Source organism: Pinus tabuliformis, chromosome 3_1, assembly GCF_031772625.1.
Source record: "Pinus tabuliformis cultivar Carrire ecotype Pingquan chromosome 3_1, CPIR1, whole genome shotgun sequence".
Classification (NCBI taxonomy): domain Eukaryota; kingdom Viridiplantae; phylum Streptophyta; class Pinopsida; order Pinales; family Pinaceae; genus Pinus; species Pinus tabuliformis.
This window is the reverse complement of record NC_142301.1, coordinates 612,033,316-612,045,930: the sequence shown is the minus strand read 5'-3', so window position 1 is coordinate 612,045,930 and position 12,615 is coordinate 612,033,316.

Sequence of the window (12,615 nt, the reverse complement as noted above, 5' to 3'; positions counted from 1 at the left end):
TCGAATAGAGACATCTTCTCATGCAGAGACCTCTAGTAGGGGGAAACTTCGAGCCAGGTGGGCTGAGGGATCACATGCAGCCATACCTCCAGGTAGGAGGTGGGGTGATATAGAGTGATCATCCCAAAGAGGAGGGGTAGGATCCTTGAGGTACCCAACCTCTTGGATGAGACCTTGCTACAGGAGTCCCAATGTGGAGTAGCAGGAACTGACTGATTGGGTAGAGACAGATTCGGATGGAGCAGCAGAGAGAGCAACAGTGCAGGGAATCCCAAGAAAGTGCATAGCTAGTAGGCTGCAGCAATGCGAGAGGCACAAGTGTTTTGCACAGTGCTAGGTGGCACAGAGAGGTGTGAAATGGTGCGAGATGCATGGAGATGTTGCAGTAGCGCAGATGTCAGAGAGGGAGCACTTGTCAGCAGTAGTTAGAGCTTCAGCATCAGAGTATGTTCCTAGCCCAACAGAGTGGTCAGTTGGGAGTGTTTTTGTTCCAAGTGTTGTTGGAGCAAGTGGACCGGGTAGATGTGTTGCATGCAGAACATTCCAGAGTTATAGGATCGGGTTCGAGAGAAAGCATTTCTTGTTGAGAGGGAGTGTTGAAAAATGTGCAACAAGAAATGTTAAATTTAGAATGTGCTAAAAATAGCATGTCTAAAAATAGTAGTTTGGCCAGTGAGGTCATTGGCCACATTGGGTGAGAGGTGAAACTGCTAAAAATAGTAAGTTCTAAAAATAGCATTTCTGGGTCCCTTCCTATTTATAGCAATCCCTAGTCTATCTATAGGAAGTAAAATTAATTTTGGTTTTAACAACAGTTGGAGATATTAATTAATTAATTCAGTTGAGTTAATTAGTTAAGGAAATTTGAATTTGAAGTCTTTGTGAGCATGCACATGAGTTGTACCACTGATTGAGAAATTTATCCTTAATTTCCTCCACTGATTGAGGGAATAAGTATGAGTTCTATAATGAGAGAATCAGTTGACTAAGTTCTAACTAGTCAAGTCCAGCGAGATTATTTTAACAAGTTGTCAAAATAATAAAATATAGTTTGTTAATACCTGCATGCATGTGACAACTATTATTTTAGATAACTGAGAATTCACTCATGGATAACTGTTGCATGTCAGTTCTGTCAGAGACCTAGTTGAGATCAGATGTGGGACAGTGTACTATCAGATGCTTGGATATTTCTAGTAAGTATTCCTTGCATGGAGAAGGATCTATTATAGGAGATTGGAGGACTTGTGGCCTATATATTGAGGCCTAGGTAGTCCATGATTTCAATCTTCTGATTGAAGATCATTAGAGTACAGAGAGAGTAGGATAGCTATTGAGCTAATTCTTTTTGTATTGTGAAGAGGATTTCCACTTGATTGATAATACATGGTTGGGATTTTATGCTGGTGCTTTCCCCTGGATATATCTTGTGTTATGTGTGATTAATTATCTTGATCAGTTATGCATGTTTCTACTTGATGTTGCTCATGAATTTGATTATGCTTCCGTTTAATGTTTTGTAGAAGTAGAACAAGTATTATGCTTTAGGACATTGCATATATTGATTTGTTCTACAGGTGAAATTTCTACATGGTATCAGAGCTAGCTGATTTGTAGAAAAAGTTTTACATGAAGAGACCATGCTGAATCTTTGTGAGGAGTTTTTTTACCATGCATAAGTGCTTTTTCCACTTGCATGGCTTGCAACATAAGTGTAAATACTTTGTCAAAACTCTAAAGAATGTACAAACTTCCATCGTTGTTGTGCATGAATGGTCAATGCGATACAAATGACCATCGCTTGATTTGGGCAAGAAAATGAAACAACAAGCAAAGCTGGAGAAAGCAAGAGTACAGATGATGATCCAAAACAATAAACAACTCACCTCATTCATTGGTAACATTTAGGCCTTGTATGCATGGTTATACAACATTATGAAATTATTGGTGAAGTACCATAGGATCCCATTAGTTGGCTCACTCATTGAAGCCAAAACCAAGAACTAGGTCAAGCAGGAGATAGAAGAATGCTTGGAGCAGCTTAGACAAATTTCCACCAAGGAAGATTTGAAGGTGAACAGAAAAAATATGCAGAACTACATTGATGGCCCTATCCAAATCAAGACAATGTTTCTCATGCTCTAGAAGGAAGTTCAAACTAGTTCCAAATCATTGTGCCCGGATTCCATGGAGGCTAAAGTCTGCGTCCAGCATTACTAGTGTTGCAAAGGTGATGATCTAAGAGAGATTTTTCATCTTCAACCATATTACTAGTGTTGCAAAGGTGATAGACTTTTAAATTGTGCAAACCTTGTCTTAGTAATTGTTGGAAGTAATTCTTCCATGTCATGTATGAGTTTTCATTATGAGTCCTTAGGTGTCAATCTAGAAGTAGCCAGTTTCCTGTGTGTGAGTTGTAATAGTTATCTAGATGTGTTGTTGTTAGTGATCTAAATACTATAAATATGTAACCATTGAGATCAATAAATGATACTGAGTTTGATTTGTTGTGCGAGTGTGATTTGTTGTGCACAATCTCCCTCTGATCCCTCTCAATTTTCTATAGTAATAATCGTAACTTAATGCATACATGATATTTACTATATCAGATTATAAGTAAATAGGTTAATAATAGTAACATACACAACATTCTTTTCATAAAATAACCTTAACAAACTTAGCTTTTAATACAAACCATAAAAAATATTAAAAGAAATAATGTAAGGAATACAAAATTAAGATGTGAAAGATTTGCTTTTACAATTTTATATAATTTTGTTTTATATAGTTTATCATGATAATTTTTCACAAAAATGGGTGAATATATATATTAAAATTAGTGAACTAAATGATTTTCTAATTCCTCATTTTGAAAAAACTTAATCTAAATAGAATTCTACTTCCAAATTTAATAAAATATGTGTGTTTGATACTTCTGTGTCCAAATATGTAGTCTCAAACTTCTGTTGCAATTTTTAACATGCTGGGTTTTGTATTTCATGAATTCGAACAACTTCCAACAACCTCTGGATGGGTTTCAAACAGGGAAAAGAAAAAAGAAAATACCAAAAAGGGGGGGAACGGAGACCACCTCTTCTATATCTTAGGGTTTCCATGAGGACCAAACATCACAGAGTCAACAATTTCCCTTGAAAACAGAGTCTGGGTTATAAGTAAAGGGCTTTACTAATCTGGAAGCTCCAATTGTAGCTTGAAACCCTAGCATCACCCCTTGAGTGAAAGATTGTATCACCCCTTGAGACGATAATAGGTATGGCACTATTGAGAATAAAGACGATAAAGAAAATTTTCCTGAGAACAGATAGAAATTGTAATTGTGTATCAAGAATTGTTTAGGATAAAACCATTTTTTTAAATAATATCCATAAATGTTAGATAATTATCAAATAACATTCCTTTTAAGTAAATGGATAAATTGTAATTAAGAAAAATAATTGATTTATGTTAAATTAAGGATAAATGTTATTGGAAAGCTTAACCTTCTTTCAGTAACTCTAACAATGATAATAGAGATATGAAAACAATCATAATAGAAATATTGAAATAACTTTCATGTAGATATTATTTAAAATCATCCCTTTTTTTTTTTTTTTGAAATATGACATGAAATTGTGTTTAACTGACTAAATGGTTATTATAAATTTAAAGATATATAATATATGCCAGATCCAAAACTAATGATAAGAGACAATTTGCTCCATTATGATTCATATTTACTTGTGCGTATTAATGATGTAGCTACATGTTGGAGTTTAGAGATTGAATAAAAAAGGCTAAGTTAAAGTTTTTTACATTATTATTAAAAATAAAAATTATTATTATAATTTATAGGATTTACAAAACAGAAAATGTTTAAAATTTGAAAATTATTTATTTCTGAGTTTAGGTTTATATGATTAATTGTTTTGATGAGATTCTTTTGGATTAATTACAGAGAATATTGGTTGGTTTGAAATGTTTCCAGAAAATATACTTTGTGATTAATCTCAAAGAATCTCATCAAAACAATTATTTATTTAGATAATAATATAAATGTAAATATAAATTTATAAATTTAATGTATTTATTTTATTATATAATGCTATAAGCTAATTTTAATGGATTATAATATTATAAATATATTTAACTATTATGGAATAATTAATATTTTGTTTATTTATCTATAAATTTTGTATTTAATTTAATAATAAATTTTAAACTAAAATTTAATTATGTTGATAGACATCTTTATTTGGAATAAGATTTTTACAATTTTATCAATAATTATTAAGTGAATAGTAAGAATTTAATCTTTATGGAATATTCTAGAATATTTTTAGTAGTATTATCAAATTAAAAGTTGAAATTTATCTTTAAAGTAGTTATGTTTTTTTTGCCCTTTATATTACACTGATTAAATAAAAATATGTCATGTGAACAAGTGTCATATGAAACATGTTATAGATTTTTTTGGGCATGTGGTTTTGCTAAGCTATGGTATTGACCCATGATATTGTAGCAAAGGCTATTTACATATTAAGAATGTCAATATTTAAGCTATATATGTTGTTACATTTTTTTTTTAAATGTATATATGTTGTGTAACTTTTTTTGAATGCCCAATTTGTTTATACAATTTATTTTAAAAAGCTAAAATAACATTATCACTAATTATAAAAAATCCTAGACTCTTAAAATGCTAAAACTAGCGCTACCATATAATTAAATGGTTGCTATATTCATGCTAAACATCAAATCATCAAAGCACTTGCTACATGATATATTGGTGCTAAAATTTGAAAAATCATAAAAATTAACTAAATTGTTATTATTATTATTATTTTTAAAAGAAACGGGTAGCATTTTCATTAAGATTTCGAGAAACAGGTCAGGTCCCTTACAAAACTCAAATATGAATTGTCTGTATCTTTCATTTCGTTACACAGAGTATGGGCCATCTTGATTCCACAATTATTTACATATGTTCTATAAAATGAGCTATAACTGTATATTCTCCAAAAAGTGCCATTATAGACTATACAACGATAATATATATATGTATATGTGTATATATATATATATATATATATATATATATATATATATATATATATATATATAAAGAGAATGCAATCAACTGCTTTTTGTCTCGATGTCATCACCCGCACCCGCACCCGCAAGCTCGCTCGTAGACATGTTCACGATCTTCTTCTCCCTAGATCTTTGCAACATTAACACCAGCGTTATCACCATCACCAATTAAATTCTTCAGAGCAACATCATCATCGCATTCTGCACAAGAGGCTAAGAGATTTCCAACCTCGAACACCTCCTTTAGGACTCCCACCGTAGTCGTCTCCACCTTGATTTCTATATTATCAACCTTTCATTGAATGCCCAGAACATCCATACGCAAACCTTCCGTAGTTTTCTACGCAAGCTCCCAATCTTTACCCAGTCCAGACAACTGCGCGTAAATTACGGTTGTGTTCTCATTTATTTCTTTGACGATTTCCCTTATCACTTGTTTGAAGTGTCTCTCCACTATACTCTCCATACCAACATTCCCGATGCCATTGCCTGAACTGGAGCTCCCGGAACCTGAACCACCCTGACCAACATTCCCTGCTAAAGACATTTTGGCAGTAGTTCACTTCTGCATGACTTGAATCTTATGGTTAATAGACCGGAGCTAGTCGAGGTATATGACGACTCGATCCACCCCAACATTCCTCTCCAACCTGCCAACATTCCTCTCCAACCTGACGCTCATAAATGTCGAACATAGTTGGGTCCTACCAACAACAATTCCATCCATTCTTCCCCTCTTCCAAGAACAAAGGTTCGGAACAATGGAGCAAGTGTCCCCTTCAGAAGTTGATATATTATACAAGCCAATGGTGGTACAAAACCTCATAACACACATGTCCTCGCACATGAACTGTCATCCAACAACACCACAACTATATAATAAACTACCACCTACCATTTCGGATATCAAAGAGTGAAGGTACCTCAGATAGCCTTCCAACATAACTACCACCACGCAGAGGTGCCTCAGAATGCAGGCCTCCTTAACTGCAAACTTGTTGTTCTGACAACCCGTACCACCCGCGTACAACATCATCCTACAATCATCAGCTAAGGGATGGGACATGATGAAATAAGGTGTTTTATTATTCTTATCATGATTGAGGAGGAGGAGACCATTCCCGAGGAGCCTGATACAATTTTGGATGATAATCTTGGAATCACCCACTATATTCAAGGAGTTGACACCGTTGTCCACAAAGTTTTTTAATCCTTGCCAAAGAGATAGAGCTTCTGCTTGGTTGTTAGATGTGACCCCAAGGCCCCAAGCGTAATTTACTTTTGTTTTTTCTTCGAGGTTGATTATTACCCCTCTTGCTTCAGCCTCCCCGTATTATTATTATTATTATTATTATTAAAGAATTAATATATAAATTAAATATATACATATTTAAAAACATGTAACAAGATTCTTAACCATAGAAATTCACCTATACTTTATCAGAGAGATTCTTAATTTGTAAATAAGCTTTCTGCCAATATCATGCCTTAAACAATACCACATGCCCAAAAACTGCAACTCATTTTCTATGACAGTTGTTCATATGACATTTTCTTTAATTAATCAATTTAATTAAAAAGATAAAAATGACATAACTATTTTAGAGACACACACATTCTTTTCATAGATATAGTGTTATATATTCCATATGATGAATATACATATTTTATCATGTCACTTGCAGAATTGAACCAGGGTGGGTGGTGAGACTTCCATTCATTCCTTCCAATGGCCCGTAAAGTAAACATTGACTTAGAGTATTCTTGACATAAACATATTATGTCAAGACAATGTAAGATAGGAGTATATTTATTAGAGGTGCTTTTTTTTTGCCTCTTTCTAGGTAAATATTTTAATAGATTTTGTCTAAAATTTAATTAGAAACTAGTAATATGGTAATTTTAGGTTGTTGAATTTACACAATTCTAATATTATAAGGATTTTTTTTAGTATTAAATCTAATTATACATTGAAAAAATATATTTATAACAAAGTATCACAATCTCACAAAAAAATTATATAATTACATTTCAATTAAAAATAAATAAAAATTATTTTTTACCAATAATGGAGAAACGTACTACTAAGAGTTAAATCATGATCTTTTGGGAAATTTCAATGATATTTTTTAAAAGTCTATTCTATTCCCTTGGTCTTTTGGGAAATTTCAATGATATTTTCTAAAAGTCTATTCTATTCCCTTGGTTGAGCTTTCATAGGAGGATATCACTACAGATTCATCTTTCCAGAGCTTGGTTGTCCACTCCACAAGTAGACAGCCAGTAAGTCCACATCGCATGAAACCAAATAGAAATATATCTTGTCGTTTGTATCGAAAAATAATCTCACATTGTTAAATTTAGAGAAAAATATATTCCAAAATAGACTACACCTACCGAATAAACAAAAGAAAAAGAATTAATTCAAAAGGTTCCTAAGGCCACTGATAGGAAACTATAAAGAGGTCTTCCCTAGTTATATGGCAGTCTTTCTTATATTTATCATGCTCTCTTTTAGAAGCACAAATTTATCATAGTTTTTTGCCAATACTACTAAGTGTTAAATCATTCTCTTTTGGAAAATTTCATTAAGTGTTTAAGAACCTGTTCCAAGGCCACCACTTCGCTACCTATCTAGATGCAGAGCAAGAACCAGCATATCCACCTGCATTAGATCAAGATCGAGGAACAGTTCGAGGGCTTCCTTTTGTTGAAAGGCAACTTGACTTTGAGTCACACCTGGGTCTAGTCTTTATGGTCTAATCTATCTAGCTATTCGAGTCAGTAGAGTTTATGCGGCTCCCACTTGAGCTCTTAAGCCAGTCGCTAACGCACACACCTTTCGACGGTGGGTTAGGTTAGGCTTCTTGGGCTTGCTTCTGAGGGTTGGGATCTTGGTGATTGATCGATTCATGGGAATATTGGTAAGTGTGAAAGACGCATCCCTGGCCCCCTACATATATAGTTCTGACTAGAAGCAGTTGGGTTTATAGACTAAGATGAAGAATACAAATGCAACAGCAGCAACAATCGGAGCAACATAAACTGTAGGAACGTTATAGGCAAGAAAATAAAAGGGGTCAGGGTCAGGGGTAGAGTTTTTACAATATATTCTGCGACAGCGCGCAGTTGTACATGGCGGCTTCGTCTTTCAATAAAATGCTCGGCTCCTCAGATTCTCACGATGAAGAAGAAGATGCCCTTCATCTGCCCTCACAATTTCCACCCGCTCGGGTGAGTCACTAGCCGTCAACTGTGTTCTCCACCTCCATGAACTTCTCGACGAAGTCCACAATGAGAGGCTCAAGAACTTTCTCGTCCGAATTCGGTCACTGGAGCCGAAGGTCGTTGCTCTGGCAGAACGTGAAGCAGACCACAACCACACTGCCCCCGAAGAGCCAGGAGCATCTCGACGTTGAGCAGGTCTGGTTCGGCCGAGAGATTACCAACATCGTGGCCTTGGAAGGACATGACAGGAATGAAGGCTCGCAGGAAGGGTAAGCTTTCGTGGCGGCTACCTGGTTTTTCTTAAAAAATCTTGTTTTCTTCTGGTGTGATAGAGGGCTTATGACACCTATTTACATGTAAACGAAACGGTGGCAGGCATACATGCAGTGGTGGTGTACATGCAGGTGGTGCGTACATGCAGTGGTTGTTCACTCGTGGATAATATGATAATATAGTTACATGTAGTGGTGGATATTCATAACATTTAATGCTTTAAACTAATACTAGAATTAGTTTACCTCTCTAAAAAATTCTCAAAAATGCGAAAGGAACATACTAATATAAGATATGATTTTAGTCTCTTATAGCCTCCCCACCTAGGGAAGAGGCCAAATAAGATGATTAAACAAATTTCCTTATAAAACTACACGGTGATCTTTAAAGAGTTTGGATAAAGTTAGGTTATCCATGACAGTGACCAGCTAGAACTAATGTTAACTCACATTTTTCGATTGCTATAGTCCCTGGCCATTGCCAGATGGCAGGGACTAATAAGCCAGATCTAATCATAAGAGAAAATCTGCTCCCTTATGCTTCATATTTACTTGTGCATAATGATGTAACTACATGCGGGAGTTTAGAGATTGAATCAAAAAGGCTAAAATAATGTTTTACATAAATATTTATTTATGAGTTAAAGTTTATATGATTCAATTGCTTTGATGAGATTTTTCTAGATTAATCACAAAGAGCATTTTTTGGGAATGTTTGGTTGGTTCCAAAAGTCCTCAAAAAATATTCTTTGTATTAATTTGAAAGAATTTTGTCAAAAAATGATTCATTTGGATAATAGTATAGATGTAAATTTAATTTTATAAGTTTTAATGGACTATAAATATATTTAATCATTATGGAATAATTAATATTTTGTTTATTTATTTATAAATTTTGTATTTATTGTAATAATAAATTTTAAACTAAAATTCAGTTATGTTAGATAGACACTTTTATTTGGAATAAGATTTTTATAATTTTAATTTAATTATCAATAATTATTAAGTGGATAGTAAGAATTTAATCTTTATGGAATATTCTAGAATATTTTTAGTAGTATCATCAAATTAAAAATTGAAATTTATCTTCAAAGTAGTTATGTTTTTTTTCCCTTTAAATTAAATTGATCAAGTAAAAATATGTCATATGAAAGACGTTATAGATTTTTTGGGCATGTGGTTTTGATAAGCTATGGTATTAACCCACGATATTGTAACAAAGACTATTTACAAATTAAGAATGTCAATAAAGTGGGGCTGAATGTCAATATTTAAGCTACATATGTTGTTACATTTTATTTTTTAAATGTATATATGTCGTGTAAATTTTTTCAAATGTCCAATTTTTTTCTACAATTTATTTTAAAAAACTAAAATAATATTATCACTAATTATAAAAAATCGTAGACTCTTAAAATGCTAAAACTAACACTACCATATAATTAAATGGTTTCTATATTCATGATAAATATCAAATCATCAAAACACTTCATGATATATTGGTGCTAAAATTTGAAAAATCATAAAAATTAACTATATTATTATTATTATTATTTTTAAAAGAAACGGGTAGCATTTTCATTAAGATTTATGGAAATGGGTGAGGTCCCTTACAAAACTCAAATATGTATTGTATGTATCTTTCCTTTCGTTACACAGAGTATGGACCATCTTGCTACCACAATTATTTACATATGTTCTATAGAAGGAGCTATAACTATAGATTCTCCAAAAAGTGCCATTATAGACTATACAATGATAATGCATATATATATATAAAGAGAGTGCAATCAACTGCTTTTTGTCTCGGCGTCATCAACCGCACCCGCAGGCTCGCTCGCAGACATGTTCAGGATCTTCGGTTCGTTCTCTTCTTCTCCCTGGATCTTCACAGCATCAACACCAGCTTTATCACCATCACCAACCGAATTCTTCAGAGAATCATCCTCATTGCATTCTGCACAAGAGGCCGAGAGATTTCCAACCCTGAACACCTCCTTTAAGACTCCCACTATAGTTGTCTCCACCTTGATTTCTATATTATCGACCTTTTGTTGAACGCCTAGAACATCCATCAAACATTCTAGAGTTTTTTGCACAAGCTCCCAATCTTTACCCAGTCCATACAACTACGCGTAAATTACTGTCGTGTTCTCATTTATTTCTTTGACGATTTCCCTTATCATTTGTTTGAATTATCCCTCCACTATACTCTCCATACCAACATTCCCGACGCCATTTCCTGAACCAGAGCTCCCAAAACCTGAACCACCCCGACCGACATTCCCTGCTAAAGACATTTTGGCAGCAGTTCACTTCTGCACGACTTGAATCTTATGGTTAATAGACTGGAGCTAGCCAAGGTATATGACAAATAGATCCACCCCAACATTCCTAGCCAACCTGGCAACATTCCTCTCCAACTTGTCGCTCATAAATGTAAAACATAGTTGGGTCTTATCAAAAGCAATTCCGTCCATTCTTCCCCCTTCCAAGATCAAAGGTTCGCAACAATGGAGTAAACATCCCCTTCATAAGTTGATATATTATACAAGCCGGTGGTGATACAAAACCGCATAACACACATGTCCTCGCACATGAACTATTGTCTAATGACACCACAACTGTCACGCCCTTAACTCTTTTTTCACGAGTTGCACAACGTGCGCGTCGGCTAAACACTTAAACATTTTCATTTCTAAGTTATTTTCCAAACTATGCCTAACATTCGCAAATTTTTCCATTTTAACTTATTAATGTGCAGAATACATTAATAAACCATAAACCATGCAAGAGACGAGATAACACAATGTATGCAAGTAATATTTATAATTCTGTTGTTTTTATAAATTTCCCTTGGAGCATAGTTCAACCAAGTTTTTACAACTTACAACAGGTGGCTGCTATGCAGCTCGGTCGGTCCACCGACTCGGCCGCTGCACTGTGCAAGCCTGCCCGAACCACACAACATCGTGCACACGACTTATCGTTTCATCGAACTCCGCTAACTGTGCCCGAGCGCATTTGCCCACTAGCTCGTGTCGCCTTGTCGCGGCGCACCTGCCCATGGTCTCATGTCGCTTTGCTGCGGGCGCACCACCCCAGGCCGCCCTACCTAGCTTGCCTCACTCGATACTGCACTACGTTCAGCTCGCCGCTTATCTGTTGTAACTCTGTTCACCCAACCATGTGGCAACCTGCAGCTCGTCCATTTGGTTTGCCACTGCGTGTAGTTAACTCTGTTCACCCGACCTGTGGTTGCGTTGTCCGCCCCTTCGTTGTCTTGTCGTTCTGCCCGTCTAGTGGGCACATCTCCTACACCGCCGCTCGGGTCGTCCACCCATATAACTTGGACTCCTTTGCGGTGAATATGTGTGGACATGTTTGCTTCCTTTTTGCCACCAATCCGCCCCTAATATATATGGTTGTCCGACCCATGGTAGGGGCTTCGACCTTTGTCAAGCCGACCCTCCATTTCACCATTTCACCATTCTTTCGCGTCGAACCATGGTGTGGGGAGCCCATGTGCGGGACTGCCTACCAATATAAACTCGCCACCCCGCCAACACTTAATCATTTTTTCACATGACTTTCATGTAGACACTCCTTGGCTCGTTCGGTTAGCTGGATTTGTCATGCAGGCGCGCCCTCCAACTCGCCGGTTAGATGTGGCTGACTCATCTCACCCATTATACGCCCATGCCGACTCGTGCAAACTTGTCGGTTAAACGCACTCACCTGGCACGCTTGACTCGCCAACTCGCGATGATGACTTGTGGGCTTTACATCCTCCCCCACCTAAAGTCATTGTTGTCCTCGACAATCCATCTATCCTTTGCAGCTTCCTGTCATACTTCGCAATCTTTCTCTTCCACCTCCATAATGAATCCTTCGTCTCCTAGATATCCTCCTCCAGTGCATCCTTCCATCTAATGAGAAATTCCCATCGCATGTTACTCCCAAGACTTGTCATTCGAAGATCCAAGATCTTCTCCAAGACAAGGTTTGGCCTGTCAACAATCGT